Source organism: Balaenoptera borealis (assembly GCF_965194805.1).
Source record: "Balaenoptera borealis genome assembly, chromosome: 4".
NCBI classification, from domain to species: Eukaryota; Metazoa; Chordata; class Mammalia; order Artiodactyla; family Balaenopteridae; genus Balaenoptera; species Balaenoptera borealis.
In genome coordinates this window covers 97,299,928-97,316,609 of record NC_138861.1, presented here as the reverse complement: position 1 = coordinate 97,316,609, position 16,682 = coordinate 97,299,928, and the positions used below count along the sequence as shown (strand labels likewise).

Sequence of the window (16,682 nt, the reverse complement as noted above, 5' to 3'; positions counted from 1 at the left end):
TTGTGGTTGGGAGTGGGAGAGGCTGGCCTAAGTAAAATGTGGGCCGTCTTAAGTCGGGGGATGCATTGTTTGTTCTAAATTTCATACAGTTATAAACAGACTCAACCAAGGGATACGTGCTGCCTTATGTTGCTTATAATATTTACTTGCATTAGTACAATGCTCTGTATTTGTAAATTCAACAGAAAATAATTGAGTTTTGGAAAGCCACAATAATTTCTGTATCACATCATTTACACACGAAGAGTTGGACGTTAATATAAATTTTTAAAATTACCCATTTCTTACCTTATTTTAACCTTATAAAACTATGGTATTTTCCTGATTTTAAAAGTATACCTTCCTTACTGTAAAAAAACGATTCATGATAGAAAAGTATGAAGAAGAAAAACAACAGCAAGTAGATCAAATTCTACTGCCCACAGTAATCACTTTAATATTTTGGTATGTTTTCTGCTAGATCATTTTCTATATACTGATATATATTCTACATAATTTAAATCATACTATATAGCTTTATATTATGCTTTTTCACTTAATATAGTATAAGCATTTCTCCAACATTATTAAAAACTCTTCATGAACAACATTTTAATGATTGTATGATATGCCATTGTATTGATTAACCATAATCTTTTTAATCATTCTTTTATTATTAAACATTAGGCTGTTTCCAAATTTCTAATATGAGGAATAGTAGCATTTAACATTTATTGAGCACCCTATATACCAGGCACTGTTCTAAACTCTCTATATATTCTCATTTAACCTTGTAAGGTAGGTGTCTTTTTTTTTCTTTTTTTAAAATCACCATTTTACTGATGAGGAAACTGAGCCCAGAAAATTAATAATTTGCTGAAGATCACATAGCTAATAAGTGGTAGAACCATGCTAACTTTTAAGTCATACTGCATAAATTCTAGTGAACATTCTCATTCCTTAAAATATATATAGTTTTAGAAAAGCATCAAGATTTTTATTTTATGTATATGCACATATGTTTGTATGTATACACACAAAGTCTCACATAGATACCTTGAGGGTGACTGTTAAAGTTCTTTCTCCACGTAGCTATGTTTGTATTCCCCTCAATACTTGAGGGTACAAGTGACTTTTTGCCTCAGACCATCATTTCTGAATTACCATTTGGTTAAAACTTTGCTATTTTAATAAGTTTTTTAATTGGTAAATAATGTCTAGTATGGATGGAAGGTTTTTTTTTTATGCCATGTATTTTTCATTTCTGTGAATTGTCTCTTCATGTCCTTTGCCTGTTAAGTTCTTGAGGTCCTAGTGTTTTTTTTCAATCTTTCACACAGTCTTTCAAATGTAGCTATTCTTGTATTCTTCATTTACTAACTAAAACTGATTTTTTTTATCAAATAGTATTTTTCATGTTTATTTTTAAAAGTAAGCCGAAGAAAACCTACATTTAAATTTTAGTCTTCCTGCTCTCCTGTTTTTAGGTCTTCAGTGAGAGAGTAGATTCCCCGCCCCCTGCCTCCCCCCCCCCCCCAATTACAGGTAAGAGACAATCAGAATCTGCTTAATTCATTCAACAAATATTAAATAGCTTACCATGTACCAAGCATCACGATAAGCTCTGGAGGTACAGAGACTAATGTGACAGGTACCTGCCCTAAAGGAACTTGGTATCTAATAGGGGAGACAGGTCATGAACCCTTAAAATAAGGGCAGTAATAGAAATGTAAACCAAATGTTGGAGAGAGAGATTATGTAACTCAATAGTATCTACTAAATCAAGGATAATTGAATGATGCTGATTTGCTGAGGACGGGCAGAGTACTTGGTGTGGCTGAAACACACAGGTCCAAGGGCAAGTTGCACCTAACTAGTAGTCTAGTTCCAGCAGGTGAGCTTGCAGTTACTGAGTTCCAGCAAAACACTTTGTAACAGCTGTGAGGGTGCTCATTCGGGGGTAAATTGTTTACCAGAGAGAAACAGTGTTTGAGCAACCCCACATAAGCCCTGATAGTACTGATAAAAGACTCCCTCCCCACATCCCCAGCCCTGAAACAGGATCGTCTGTTGAAAGACACTCTCCTTCAGATTTACTCAGGTAGGCCTGATCTGATCTTGTGGCAACTCTATTTTTAGTTTTTTGAGGAACCTCCATACTATTCTCGGTAGCAGCTGCACCAATTTACATTCCCACTAACAGTATACAAGGGTTCTCTTTTCTCCACACCCTCTCCAGCATTTGATATTTGTAGACTTTTTGATGATGGCCATTCTGACTGGTGTGAGGAGATACCTCACTGTAGTTTTGATTTGCATTTCTCAATTGGTGTCAAGTGGGCTTCAGGCCAATTTTCAGATATTGCCTCAGTCCCATGATTGGGCTTTTCTGAGGTTATCTACAGGTCTCTGGAGTGGCCCTCAAAGGGTCCTCTCCATGGCGATGTTTGTTGTAGGCCCAGATGGGACGTTGTAGGGAGGCCTCAGTCCAGATCTTGATTTCCTATCAGCAAGAAAGGATTGAGGCAATGCCCAGGATCCCTTCATGAGCTAGAGTTTTGACTGCCAGGGTCTCCATTATCCTGATGATCTAGTGTTTACTGCTTATGTTGCAGTGTCTTCATCAGCCTCCAAAAGTGAGAGAGCAAGCGGGGAGCTCCAGGTAAGGCTGGCAGTTGGCCTCCACTGGGTGAGAGCGGTTCTGCAGTGGGTGGAGTGGGGGGAATGGGGAGAGTGGGGGTCATAGTGTCTCAGCCACTCCAAATCCCCAGTCCTTAAAGCAGAGGCAGAGGTGCTGCTTCCCCTTCCCACATCCTGCTCAGTTGGCCCTGGCAGGTTCTAGTTCCCTGTGAAGCAGGGCTCTAAGAAATCTTACCTGGGTCAAACTTGTTCTGCATCTCTTGCTTCAGACTGCCACATTTTAGTTTCAAATAGTTGTGTAACATAGCAGCCATCCCAGTATTGTGGTTCTGTTAAGAATACCTTGTGTCTATTCCTTAAGTACCGCCTTTTTTTTTTTTTTTTTTTTTTTTTATTTATTTATTTTTAAGTTATGGCTGTGTTGGGTCTTCGTTTCTGTGCGAGGGCTTTCTCTAGTTGTGGCAAGTGGGGGCCACTCTTCATCGCGGTGCGCGGGCCTCACACTATCGCGGCCTCTCTTGTTGCGGAGCACAGGCTCCAGACGCGCAGGCTCAGTAATTGTGGCTCACGGGCCCAGCTGCTCCGCGGCATGTGGGATCTTCCCAGACCAGGGCTCGAACCCGTGTCCCCTGCATTAGCAGGCAGATTCTCAACCACTGTGCCACCAGGGAAGCCCAGTACCGCCTCTTTAATTGCAGCATCTTAGTTCTAAAATATCCACATGGGCTAATTTCCCACATGTGAGAATGTTAACTTCTGAGATACTCTCACAGACCTCTGGTCCCTGGGATATGATGGTATCAGATCAGAGGGAGATTGAAGGGCAATGCCACTTAGGAACTGGAAAAGGTTTCTGGAAGAAGAATGTGGCTTTTTTATTTTGTTTTTGAAATACCGGCTATTCAAGTTCGGTGCTTCTCCTTGAAAAAGCTTTCTGTTAACACTTGAGGTGTGCATCTGTAGTCAAAAAGTACAATGACAAGAAATTAAAAGAAAGGGGGGCTGGATGGTGGTGGGGGTGGTGAAGCCTAGGTGTAACAGTGAACCAGAGGTTGCCTTTGACGTGTAATGTAAAGGTAAGAAAATGAACCTGGAAGTAGGACTGGGACATGGGACCTTGGGAAAGGAGAGGAGGTAGGGAGGGAAAAGGTGCATTTATTGCCACATCACCAAATCTTGTCCATTTAATCCCTGAACATCTTAGCTAATGCCTCTACTGCCGTGGGGCCTTGCCTTCTCCATTTCTCATTAACTTTAAAGAGCTAACTGAACCCAGCCTTACCATCTTTCATCTACTTGTTGGTGAGCTTTCTAAGCCATAGGTTCGATTTTCTCTGATTAAAATCTTTCTATGCCTTTCCATTGCCTGTAGGATAAAATATAAACTTAAACTAGCAAAAGACCTTGGTGTTCTGGACCTGCTTGCTTCTCTAGCCTCATGGCTTCACATTATGGACATAACCTAACCAGTTGCACAGAACTTCATACAGGTTTCTGAAGAAGCCAGGCTGCTCCTTTTGCCTGGAATGTCTTCTCAAGTCTTGGGCCACAAACTCTAAACCTTTAACTCAGCTCAGGTATCTCCAGGAAGCCTTCCATATAGGCCCCCGATCTGAGTGAGAAACCACTTCTGTGAATGTCCAGAACTTGGTGTTTATTACAGCACTTGTCACATCATATTACAAGGATCTGTTTACTTGTTGGCCCAATAAACTGAACTGCTTAAGAGCAAGGACTCTGCCTTATCTCGCTTTGAGGTCCTGCAGACTGGAACTTCAGGCACTGAATACATTACATGCCTGATGAATGAATAAATGAATAACATGTTATTGCTGCCTTCAAGTTTCAGACTGTTAAGGGCATTCACAAGTTTAATGATTAGAAGACAGTGCAAGACTATTACCCAATACAAATGAGCATTGTATGGCTGTGTTTCTGTTGTCTTATAATGTAGATGCCAAGGAAGGAAGAGATCAAGATGGCATGGAGTAACTAGTCCGTTTTCTTTGTGAAACGTATTTTTAGAGCTGGACTCTGAATGGTGAGTGCTGTCTGAATAGGCCTAACAGAAATGATGTCAGAATGATTGGATTCTTTCCTTTCAGACTCTGTTTAGGTGTTTACTCTGTGCAGTTGCTTAGCCTATCCAGTCCTGCTGCTCTACCCCCTCTCCTGACCTGAGCTTTTAATGACTATTCTATATATCTGGTAATTAATGAGATTTCTCGTCTTATCAGATCTTATTCTTTTAATAAGAATATGCTATAATATGCTGAGTGCTGGGCACAGAAGCATAACTAAGATAAACATTGTCCTTACCTCACTTGTTGAACAAGTCCGTAAATAATTGTTTAAATCACCATGCCTGTTATTAGTGCTATGAAGAAAAAGGTCACGGGGCGGCTCTGCGAGTGCTTAATGGAGATCTAACTCGAAGGGCAGGAAGGGCCTTGCCGAGGAAGTGACATTTGTGCTTAACCCTGAAGAGTTGGTAGGAAACAGATGAGGAGGAGAGCAGGTTTCTGAGTGGCCCAGGCAGTGGTAACAGCATGTGTAGAAAGAGCCCAGGAGGAAAAGGATGGGTTCAGGAAACTGAGAGAAGGCTGAATTGTAGGGAGGGAGTGAGAAAAGGGGGCCCAGTGGTGTAGGGCCTTGCAGGCCATCTCGGTCCTGAGATCAGTGGGAAATCACTGAAAGGGTTAAATGTGAGGAAAATGATTTTTTTTTATTTATTGAAGTATAGTTGATTTACAATGTTGTGTGAATCTCTGCTGTACAGCCAAGTGACTCAGTTATACATATAGATACATTCTTTTTTTTAATATTCTTTTCCGTTATGGTTTATCCCAGGAGATTGGACATAGTTCCCTGTGCTATGCAGTAGGACCTCGTTGTTCATCCAGTCTAAGTGTAATAGTTTGCATCTACCAACCCCAAACTCCCAGTCCAACCTTCCCCCTCCGCTCCCCACCCCCGTGGCAACCACAAGTCTGATCTCTGTGTCTGTGAGTCTGTTTCTGTTTTGTAGATAGGAAAATGATTCTTCTTAAATTTATTTTACAGTTCTGTTGCTTCCAGGTAGCTCGAGGGGTAAACACGTTTGTTTATATATCCTTACATTCCCTCTTAGCACCTGCCACTAAATCAGAGACTCAGTAAATATTTAACAACTTGTTTTCCCAATGGAGGGAGACAAGTATAAGGGTGAGAATGAGTAGGATACTTCGGGAGACTAGTAAGGACCCTAGAGAGAACATGGGGAAGTAGGGTGGTCACCTCCTTTGGTCAGAGGCTTGTATTAGCTGGGGCTGCTGTGGCAGAATACCGTAGACTGGGGGACTTCAACACAGAAGCTTATTTTCTCACAGTTTTGGAGGCTGGAAGTTCGAGATCAAGGTGCCAGCATGGTCGGATTCTAGTGAGAGCCCTCTTCCTGGCTTGCAGACAGCTAGCCGTCTTCTTGCTGTGTCGTCGCTTGGCAGAGAGACCGCGGGGAAGACAGGGAACGCTCAGGTCCTATCGGATGAGGAACCCACTGTGTGATTTCATTGAACCTTAATTACCTCCTTGTAGGCTCTGTCTCCAAATACAGTCACATTGGGGGTTAGACCTTCAACATACGAATTTCAAGGGGACACAGTTCAATCCATAACAGGTTTGATAGTGTGAAACCACTGAAGCAGTGGTTCTCAACCAGCATGTAAATCAGTAGCACTAGGGGAGCTCTCTCAAAATTGATGTTTAGGAGACCTATCTTGGGTGTTTCTATTTCATTTAATTCTAGGCTAGGAACTCAATCTACATTTTAAAAATATCTGCCGGGGATGATCCTGATTGTATCAGGGAATATTGACTATATCTCTGCATTTTATTCTTAGCCTGTAAATGAAGGGACTTCTCCATGTTTGGGAAACATTTCATCCTCTCTTCCACTTTCTCTAGATTTTTTTTTCCTGATTAGAGAAATTTGAGAGAACCCAACATTTGCTAGGTCTGCACAGGAAAAGCAGCCAGCCTTTCACTCTCTTGTGCTCAGTATTATTTGTCCTGCCACGATGGACAGGACTGTTAAACAAGCCATAATCTCCATATAGCTGGCTGAGTGGGTGCCAATCACACCTAGCTTTCCCACACATGGATCGCAAGGCCTAGATTGGAAGGAGGGGAAAGTGGGAAGCACAATTCTGACCCTGGGGGTTTACACAGGATTGCATTCAGCTGCAAGTCACAGAAAACAGAGCTAAGCAATGGCTCAAAAAATTAGGGCTTTATTTTCCCTCATAGGACTGGATGTCCAGAAGAAGGTGGCCCAGGGTAAGGTAGTGGCTCCTCCCCTCTTTCCACTTTATCCATCCTGAGCTGCCTGATGGCCCAGGATAACTGTGCTGCCTCTGGCATCACATGCACATGCCAGACAAGGGCAAAAGCAAAGTGGTGTGTGCAGGCTGATACCACTGCCTTGTACAGAGCTTTTCAGGAAGCCTCGCCCAGGAACCTCCTTTTCCAGCTCATCAGCCAGGACGATGCCTCACGGCCATCATCAGCTAGAGAAGCTGGGAAATAGAATGGTTTAGCATTTATTTATTTATTTTTGGTATGCTGCTGCTGCCCTCAAACACAATTCTACTGATAAGAAAGAAGGGGGATTTTGAGTAAAGAATTAGAAAGGTCTGCCACAGGTCATTGGGCACTTGCCTGACCTTGAGATAAATTTTAAAATATTTGAGCTTCTACCATGTGCCAGGAACCATTCTAGATGCTGGGAATACAATAGTAAAAACAAAAAAACCCCACAAAAATGAAAAAAGCAAAAAGACAAAAGTCCCCCTCTCATGGTGTTTACGTTCTAGTGGAGAATACAGTAAACAAATGAAATATGTGATATCTTAGATGAACGGAGTGTCCAAGTAGTGAGGGTTGAGGTGGTGGGTTGTAATTTTCAGCTGGATGCTTAGGAAGACCAGTGTTACGAAGCTGGTTATGAGTAATGACGTGAAAGAAGTGAGGTACGTAAATTCCTTGGTATGTAAATACCTTGAAAGGAGCCAGCAACCAGGAACAAAGATACAAAGTCCCTGGGTTCTTCTCTGTACTTCCAGTATATGTTTGTTTTATGGATTCTCAATATTTTAATTATTTATTTATTTATCTATTTATGGCTGTGTTGGGTCTTCGTTTCCGTGCGAGGGCTTCCTCCAGTTGCGGCAAGTGGAGGCCACTCTTCATCGCCGTGCGCGGGCCTCTCACCATCGCGGCCTCTCTTGCTGCAGAGCACAGGCTCCAGACGCGCAGGCTCAGCAATTGTGGCTCACGGGTGCAGTTGCTCCGCGGCACGTGGGATCTTCCCAGACCAGGGCTCGAACCCGTGTCCCCTGCATTGGCAGGCAGACTCAACCACTGCGCCACCAGGGAAGCCCCTCAATATTTTAATTGCTTCATATGAACATTGATAGGTACAGTTGTGCTGTATAGGGCAATTCTAGGGGTACCTAGTGCTTCCTCCCCCTTTGGAAAAAACAAGGTGCCTGAATGTACATCTTGAGAAATTATTAAGTGCCTTTTCCCACTTCTCTCCCCTTCCTGAATCCTGTTCCCTTATTTCCTTATTTTCCTGGAGACTGTGCTGTAGTAATTATGAAAATGGACTTTGGCCTCTTGATAGCTCTGGGTATGAGCCCTGACATTTCCTACCTGCGATACTGGGCAAATAGCCTATCCTCCCAGAGCCTATTAGCTCATCTAAGAAGTTGGGATGCTAATATGCCTCCTGCACTATTACTGTATTGAATGAGATGGTGTGTGTGAAGGGCCCGCCGCAGTGCTGGGTACCCAATGGGTATCTCTACTCTACTCTACTCTTCTCCCCTTCCTTGTGGTCTTCAGGCTCTGGGTCACACAGAATATCTGGAATAGGTCAAGCATTGCCCTATGAAGAAAGAACTTCTTACTCTTTACCAGTGTGCAAGAGCCTAGTGCCCCCTATATATTTTTCAGTGAAGTCATTTTTACCAGCCTGTCCCTACACCCTAACCCCAATGTCTTCTGAAATGTTGACCCGAGACATACTTAACTTGAATATCAGACGCCAGTGCTGCTCACATTGAAACCTCGTCATCATCTGGAACCGTCCACCGGCAGCCTCCATCCCCAGCCTCACCCTGTGCCTCTTTGCTGCTGACTCCTTTGCTCCATTGCGCCTCACCAACCTTGTCACGGGGCCCAGTCTCGGGATACCATCCACCTCCTCCACATCCATCGGCCACATCTTGGCTTTCTCTCTTGTGTTCTCCTCCCTGAATTCCACAATACATCACTGCAATCGTCTGGAACTTCCTCCAACACATCCCTGATTCTCACCAAAAATCCCACATTGAGATTAGTACAGCCAACAAATTCCCTTTTCACCTCAGCAAGGTTGTTTCAAATTGGCTCTCTTTCTCATTTCTACCAGTGACCATTCAAACCCTTACCATGCCTTCCCATTACCTACCACACCACCAAACCCTCAGTCTCAGCAACAGACAGCTTACGTGGTATGAACGTCTTCAACTTGTTGCTTCTTAACTTACAAAGTTATCTATGTATACAACTATACTTCCTTTTTTCACCATCAGGTTAAAAGTTGGTCATTTTTCTAACCAAGAGTCATCCAGCCATTCACGTTTTGAATTTTGTGCTCCTTTTCCGGGATTTGACTCATTAATTGTCTCCTCTTGAATGAATCTTTAATAGTTCTCTTTTCATGGCTTCCTTTTTTACATTGGGAAACAGACTTAAACACTTATTATATTAAAAAAGTCCTTAACTCTCTCTAGCTTTCATATTTTACCCAAGCATCTAGGAAGGTAGTCAATGATTATATATCTAAAATTTTTAAAAGTGAGTCTGTGTCAAGAATTTATTAAACTCATTAATGAAGGACTCAGCAGAATGGTGAAGCTGGTTCAAAGAAAATTTGAGAGACTTAGGTATATAAAGTCATTGAAAGGATGCTGGAATCAGATTGCTAAGTTATATATAAAATAAGCCATAACTTTTGGGTTATAATATTTCCACTTGCATCTCTCCAGAGATAAATTTCATTTTCATTCCTATTGGACAAGAATAATTTACATCTCTGTTTTCTATGAGTTAACATCTACCCTTGCAGAGTCGAAAAATATCCTGAATAGTAAATAGCAAGTCATATAGAGGCACACACTCCTAGAGAATCAAAATAACTCTGGGCAGGTTGTTAGACTACACCCAACACAACACTGAAACAACAGGCAGAAACCCCTTTGTCTTTTTCAGATTTTGGAAACTTTTTCTAAAAGCCATCCTTGTGATCATAATTCCTAAAGATTATTTTTGATCACAAAAGCTAGTCTTATTTTATCTTGTTCTGATTTATTAACATTGGTGCAGCAAAAAGTGTTAGTTAAATATAAATTTATTTGAAGTATGGTCAGCAAATCCAGCACCACATGGTCTTAAGCAATGACTAAGGCCAAAATATTAACCTCTGTCTGGAGAAATTACGTGGAATCTACTAGTGTCTATTCAATAGGCCAGAAGAGTTTTTGTTGCTCTTATTTGCACTCATGATTTGAAGCTAGAAAACCAAACCTAAGAAATTCATTTCTATCAGTTTTTCCTGGAGTACCTGTAAATGTGAATGAATTTCTCTCTCACTGTGAAATTCTCCAAATCTACTAAGGTACCTGGTCTGCTAGGAAATGATCTAAAATTCCAGGATCCAGAAATCCACAAAACAGGTGTTAGGTCTACTGGGAGGGCTTTGTGAACCTTTGTTCCACATATGAAGCACAACTCCTGTTCCTCAATGGGAGGCATATCATACCTGATTAAATGAGATTTATTCTCATTTGATACTTCATGCGTAGCTTTGGTTACACAATTGATTTTTCTAACTATATGCTGCTTAAACAAACAAAACTTATTGATCCCTTGAAAAACTGCCTCTTTTTTTTTCTTTTTTTTTTTTTTAATAAATTTATTTATTTATTTTTGGCTGCCTTGGGTCTTCGTTGCTGTGTACGGGCTCTCTCTAGTTGCAGCAAGCGGGGGCTTCTCTTCGTTGTGGTGCGCAGGCTTCTCATCGCGATGGCTTCTCTTGTTGTGGAGCATGGGCTTTAGGCGCACAGGCTTCAGTAGGTGTGGCTCGCAGGCTCTAGAGCGCAGGCTCAGTAGTTGTGGCACACGGGCTTAGTTGCTCCGTGGCATGTGGGATGTTCCTGGACCAGGGATCGAACCCATGACCCCTGCATTGGCAGGCAGATTCTTAACCATTGTGCCACCAGGAAAGTCCACTACCTTGGTTCTAAAATCAAAAAACTTAGTAAAAAACATTTGTCTCTGAATTTGACAGTGTTGTAAACAATAGTTCATTTCAGTTTGCAAAGGCATAGTCTAAAACAAGGATCAGCAAACTTTTTCTATAAAGGACAAGATAGTAAATGTTTTCAGTTTTGTGGGCCATGGGTCTACTATAAGATTTGTGCTCAAATCTGCCAGTGCAGCATAAAAGAAGCCATAGGCAACATATAAACAGTGGGCTCATAGATTAGATTTGACCTGTGATGAGCTAGATTTGGCCCATGGACCATCGTTTTCTAATCCCTAGTTTAAAATAAAGGTTAGGTGTTGATCAAGAAGAAAGAGAAAGGGCTTCATCATAGGTCCATAAGAAAATAGAACATTAAAAATAATACCAGTACACAATAAGAAGATAAATAATATCCCAATACAAATAACCACAATTGTATTCACCTTATCAGTTCATTCACTTCCATGTAACTAATACTTGTTGCACTGTATGTTGGGTCTGCAATCTGCTTTTACAAAGTGGCTGCTTCTGGACTAAAAAAAGTCCTGGAGATCCTGACTCAGTCTCCTGCTGCAATCTGCAGTTGTCTAAGTGGTGTCAGCTTGGCAGTTTATACTCATGAGTCTATTACTTAAAGTATCAATAGGTAAGAGTGCCTTGTCCTTTTCATTGAGGCTCTGAGGATGTCTGTCTTGGTTAAACACCTACTTTTTAACCTGAAACTTATAGCAGAATCTTTAGGTAAGCATGAGAAGAAAGCCAGAAGTTGATGACAAGTCCGAATGATAGTGATTTTTTTTTTTACAGTAATCAACGATACTAGAACGAGGAGAGCAAAATCATCTGTAAGGATGATGTCATGAGTAACTATTTAACTATTTTATAAGATTTGGATCAGTGTTTCTCCTGAGGGTAAGAACATATCACAGACAGTGAGGACATGGACAGCTCTTTAGGCTATTCCTAAAATGTACAGCCTCAGAGAGAAAATTAACCCAGGCAAGACAGAACTGCTTCTTCCCCTGCACAGCTCTTTCCATTTAGCACCTTTTGGACCTCAGTGTGGTGTGGAGCATAGAGGTTTCTTCTGGGTCTTTAGCCGAGAGCTTGGCTGTACCCCCACAGGGTGAGGCTTCATGAGGCTTAGGAGAGAGTGACTGCCATGAGCTAGCCAGTGTACATTGAAGTTTGGCCAATCCCGAATGGAATGTCTTCAATAAACACTGCAGGGGTTCAGCTGAGAACTCGTAAAGGCTACATGCTAGGATTACGGACCATGCTCTAGAGCAGGGGTCAGGAAACGATGGCCAAATCTCACTTGTGGCATGTTTTTGTGTGGCCCGTGAGCTAAGAATGATTATTACATTCTTAAAAAGTATTGTTCAAAAGCAGCAGCGCAGCAGCAGCAGCAGGAGCTGGAAGAAGAAGAGGAGGAAAAGAAGGAGAAGGAGGAAAAGGAGATAGAGACCATATACTGCTCACAAAGCTAAAATATTTACTACCTGGCTTTTACAGACAACATTTGCCAACCCCTGCAATAGACGTAAAAGCCATGTCCTGGGACTAAGAATAAATATGAAACAGAACCACCCTAACAAGAATAAAATCAAGCCAGAGTAAGGAAATTTGCCAATAATTAGCTCCTTTGCAGAACAAAACTAACCTTCCTTAGAGAAAATAACATAATCCAGACTCCTTAAACATCACCCACAATGTCCAACATATAATAAAATGTTGTTAGATATGTGAGCAATTAGACTTGTGTTACCTATGCTCAAGGGAACAAACACCAGTCAATGGAAATAGACTTTGATAGGACCCAGATACTGTACTTAGCAGACTAGGACTTTAAAACTGACATTATAAAAATGTTCAAAGACTTAAAAAAAAAAAAAAAAAGGTGGACACAATAAGTCAGCAGATGGGAGACCTCAGTGGAGAACTGGATACTCTAAAAAAGAACCAAATGGAAATTCTACAACTGAAATCTGATTAATTCAAAAGAGAATAAGCCAGGAGAAATAGAGGAACAATAAGAACAAACAAGAAAGATTGAAAAAATAGAAAGCACATAGCAAGGTAGTAGAATTAAACCCAATCATATTAATTACTTAAAATGAATTGACTAAACTCTTCATTTAAAAGGCAGAGACTGCCTGCATAAAAATGCAGACTCTACAAGATGCTACCTATAAATGAAGCAATTTAAGTGTAAGTATACAAGTAGTTAGAATGTGAAAAAAGGAGGAGAAATGCTATACCATGGAATAGTAAGCACAAGAAAGCTGCTGTGCTTATGTCAATTTCACACAAAGCAGACTTCCAGACAGATTATTGTTACATATAGAGACATTTCATAATGATATTTTAATTCACCAGGAAGGCACAGAAATCCTAAATGTATAGGGGATGCACACAATACAGCTTTAAAATACATGAAGGAAAGACTCACAGAACAAATCCACAGTTATAATTGGAGATTTTAACACCTTGTTTTCATAAATTGATGCAACAAGAAGACCAAAAAAAAAAAAAAAAAATCAGTAAAGAGAGAGAAGGGAAAGTTGGAGAGGAGATGCACCACCTTCACCCACACTGACCACTGTGCCCCTGGCTTCCCTGCTTCCTCCTGGGTTCTTGTGAACACACTTCTGAAATGCCCTTTCATCACTCCTCTGTTTAGCAAAAGTGTGGAATCAGCTAAATATTAATAAATTATGAAACATACATCATGATTCTCTTTGTTCTGTGACAGTATAAACCGGCGATTATTTTATCCAGAGGGAAAGAACACACAGAGCACCTCAGTACAGGGTAACTGAAGAGTGCAAATCAATTGCAACATCCCAGCTTGCCTGATGTTTCACTCTCTACCTGCCAACGTTTATTTGCTCCATAGAGACATATGCAGGGCTTGGCATCACTTTGTATACCATTTTTGTTTTGCTCTCTTTGAGTTATTTGATACTGTGTCCATAGTTAGTTATGACTTTTAACTTGTTCATTGCAATGATTGAAAACAATATCAAAAGGAAAGCCCCATGTTTTTCTTCTTTGGCAGTTTCTGTCTGCCTTTGGCATTTTTTTGTGAGCTTTCTTCTCCTTCCTTTCTTTCCCATGGTGTCTCCCATTTCCTGGGTCACAATTCTTGGGGGGAGCTTTCTCAGCTGTAACCAGGGTTCGGAGAAAGGACTGGCCTAACACAGGAATGATTCAGCGTTATGGACGATTTTCCCCTGTGTGATGAGGTGGGGAAAGAGCTTACTGCGTTTGCACTTGGAAGATTGTGCACATTTCCTTAAGTCCTTTAACGCAGAAGTCCATGAGTTACAGTTGGAGAGCTAAGGCTACTGTTACATTAGACTCTTGTCTTCCCATGTGACTGGGCTGGAGTTTCTAGGTGTGGCCCCCATTCCCTCTTCATACGTTTCCAAGCTGGCAACAACTTCCTAGGTTCTCTCTTCCTTTCTCCTTGGGTCAGGATTCACCAGTAATATTTTTTCTTTCATTCCAAGTGTCACAAACCGGTTGCCATTGAGCCAAGGTTGTCCCACAGACATGTTTCATTCTCACTGCACAGTTAAATTTTAAGTTGCCAAATTAAAACATCCGGAGATTTCACATACAAACTTTCAGATTTCCCTAAACAAATGCAAAAACAAAACAGGAAGAACAGGCATTACTAAGCCTGACCCCACTCATGTATTCAGTTTCCTGGCAGGCCTGGTCGCGGCCCTCTCTGCCAGATCAGCAGCCCTGCCCTCCTCTTCAGCCTCCCAAACACCCAAGGGTCCAAAGAAGTGAAAAAAGTTTGGAGAGCTCCGCTTTAAGCCATGTAAGAATAATAAGAATCTAGTTTTTAGAATTCCAGGTCTCCTTTTCCTATCCTTATCGGATATACCAGCAAGCCTTTTTATTTTGCTTATTTTACATCTCTGGAATAAAGCAATCTGAAAAAAATTTTTTTAAAAGCTGTAGTTTCCCATAGTTGCCTCTAGATGGCAGTATTGTACTGGTATTCTCTCAGCTATTCCCCATTCCGGCTGCCTTCAAAATGTTAATTATCTAATTTTTCAGTGGGAATAATTTTTGTTTCTAAATTTATTTCAGTATTTTTTCAATAATGTCAGATTTATCAGTAAGAGGTAGAGTCCACAAGCTGCAATATTGAAAAGAACGAAACGACAATCTTTTTTTTTTCCCCCTCTTTGGAGCTTCCTGAGTTGATTAGCAGAAACAGAATATATTGCAACATATAATTGTCACGATTATGCAGGCTATTCATTTAGAGTTTGTGTGTGCACATGCATTCAGCTGCTACATCTGCAATGCATGTTGGAAAAATAGCCCCTTCTCTGTGCACTTTGAAACATCAAATGTTTCTCATTTGGAGCAATTTCTTTATTTTGTTTTGTGGATAATGAACGTTACCCACAAATATGGGAGGCAAGGGAGCAGGAAATAGTCTGTACTACACGGAGGAGGCTCTTAGAGATACACATATACATAAGTAGACAAATGTGAGCTGTGTGTCGGCCTCATACATAAACAAGGCAAGTGCTGTGAAAGGGAAGTTGTGGGTGCTAATTAGATTAATGGTTTGAGAACAAATTCATTTCAGAGCAGCTAATTAAATATTTCATTACGAGTTACTTTGTGCAATTTGCTTTGGTATGCAACAGACAAATATTAAGTATTTAATTTTATCTTCAGGTACAACTCACTAATATTTCACTGATTTAATTCTTTGGTTTTGGTGCTTTGGGTTTTCAAAGTGCCATCTTTTTAGTCCTGGTTAATCCACTTGACAGCTGGGTGTGACACAGGGACCTGGCAGTTCCCTGTTGTAAAAGCTTGGTCAATTACAACTTGGACCAACCTATTTGGTCATCAGGTTGATTACATCCTAAAAGGTTAGAGTTGGAAGAACTCCATGAGGGCTTCTCTCATCCAGTGTTCAAGGGTTACCATTTCCCTGACAGACAGGTCCTCCAGCCCCTGCAGGAGCTCCCTCAGGAGTGGGAATGTCTCAGGCAGCATCGTGTCAATATTGGTCCCACTGAGGGACAGAGGTGACTCTCGGGACGTTTTTCCTCACGGTGAGCCAAGGGGAGGGCAGAGGCAAGAAGGAAATGCAGGTGGACAGGTGAACAGGGCTGCCGCCGGGAGAGTTCTGCAGGCTGCAGTGAGGAGTGTGGGTCCTTGGCAACACAGCCCCCCAGGCAGTTACTATGATTTCATCAGAAGTGGCACATGGGATGGAACCCGTCTGACTTCCCAGGCTTGTTCTACATGCAGCGTGCAGAGGCCGCTGTGACCTCTCTCTGTTATGAGAGAGACTGCCTTACTTCTATGGCTCCAGACTCCTCCTCACCCCTGAACTGAATGCCTTGAACCTTAGATCCAAGTGATGGATTTCACCTTTGTTCCACTACTTGACGTACCCCTCTTTCCACATCCTGCTTGGAGTCTGGCTTTTGGGTCAGACTTGGTGGCACCCAACTAAGATGTCTAGAAAAAAGGTCATCAGTAGCCTTTGCTTTCAGGAAAAGCACCCTTGTTAGCATGAGCTGGGTCCTACCCTGCAAAGTCTGAGCAGCAGCCCCACCTCCTGACGTACAGCTCCTACCCTGCCTGACCACTGATCCATCCTGACTTAGGCTATTCCTGCCCCTCCCAGACACCCTTCCTGACCCCTCTCCGCCTCTCTCTCCCTTTTCTGTCCTTTGGGACC

At 41.7% G+C, this 16,682-nt stretch overlaps 1 long non-coding RNA gene across 1 annotated transcript in view; it reads left to right on the top strand.

The window, feature by feature from the left end:
- The first annotated feature begins 4,573 nt into the window (after positions 1-4,573).
- LOC309627394 overlaps positions 4,574-16,682 on the top strand; it is a 35,269-nt gene continuing 23,160 nt past the window's right edge. The window contains exon 1 of the long non-coding RNA XR_014243717.1: positions 4,574-4,660. This is a non-coding gene — a long non-coding RNA (uncharacterized lncRNA). The remainder of the gene's footprint in view (positions 4,661-16,682) is intronic.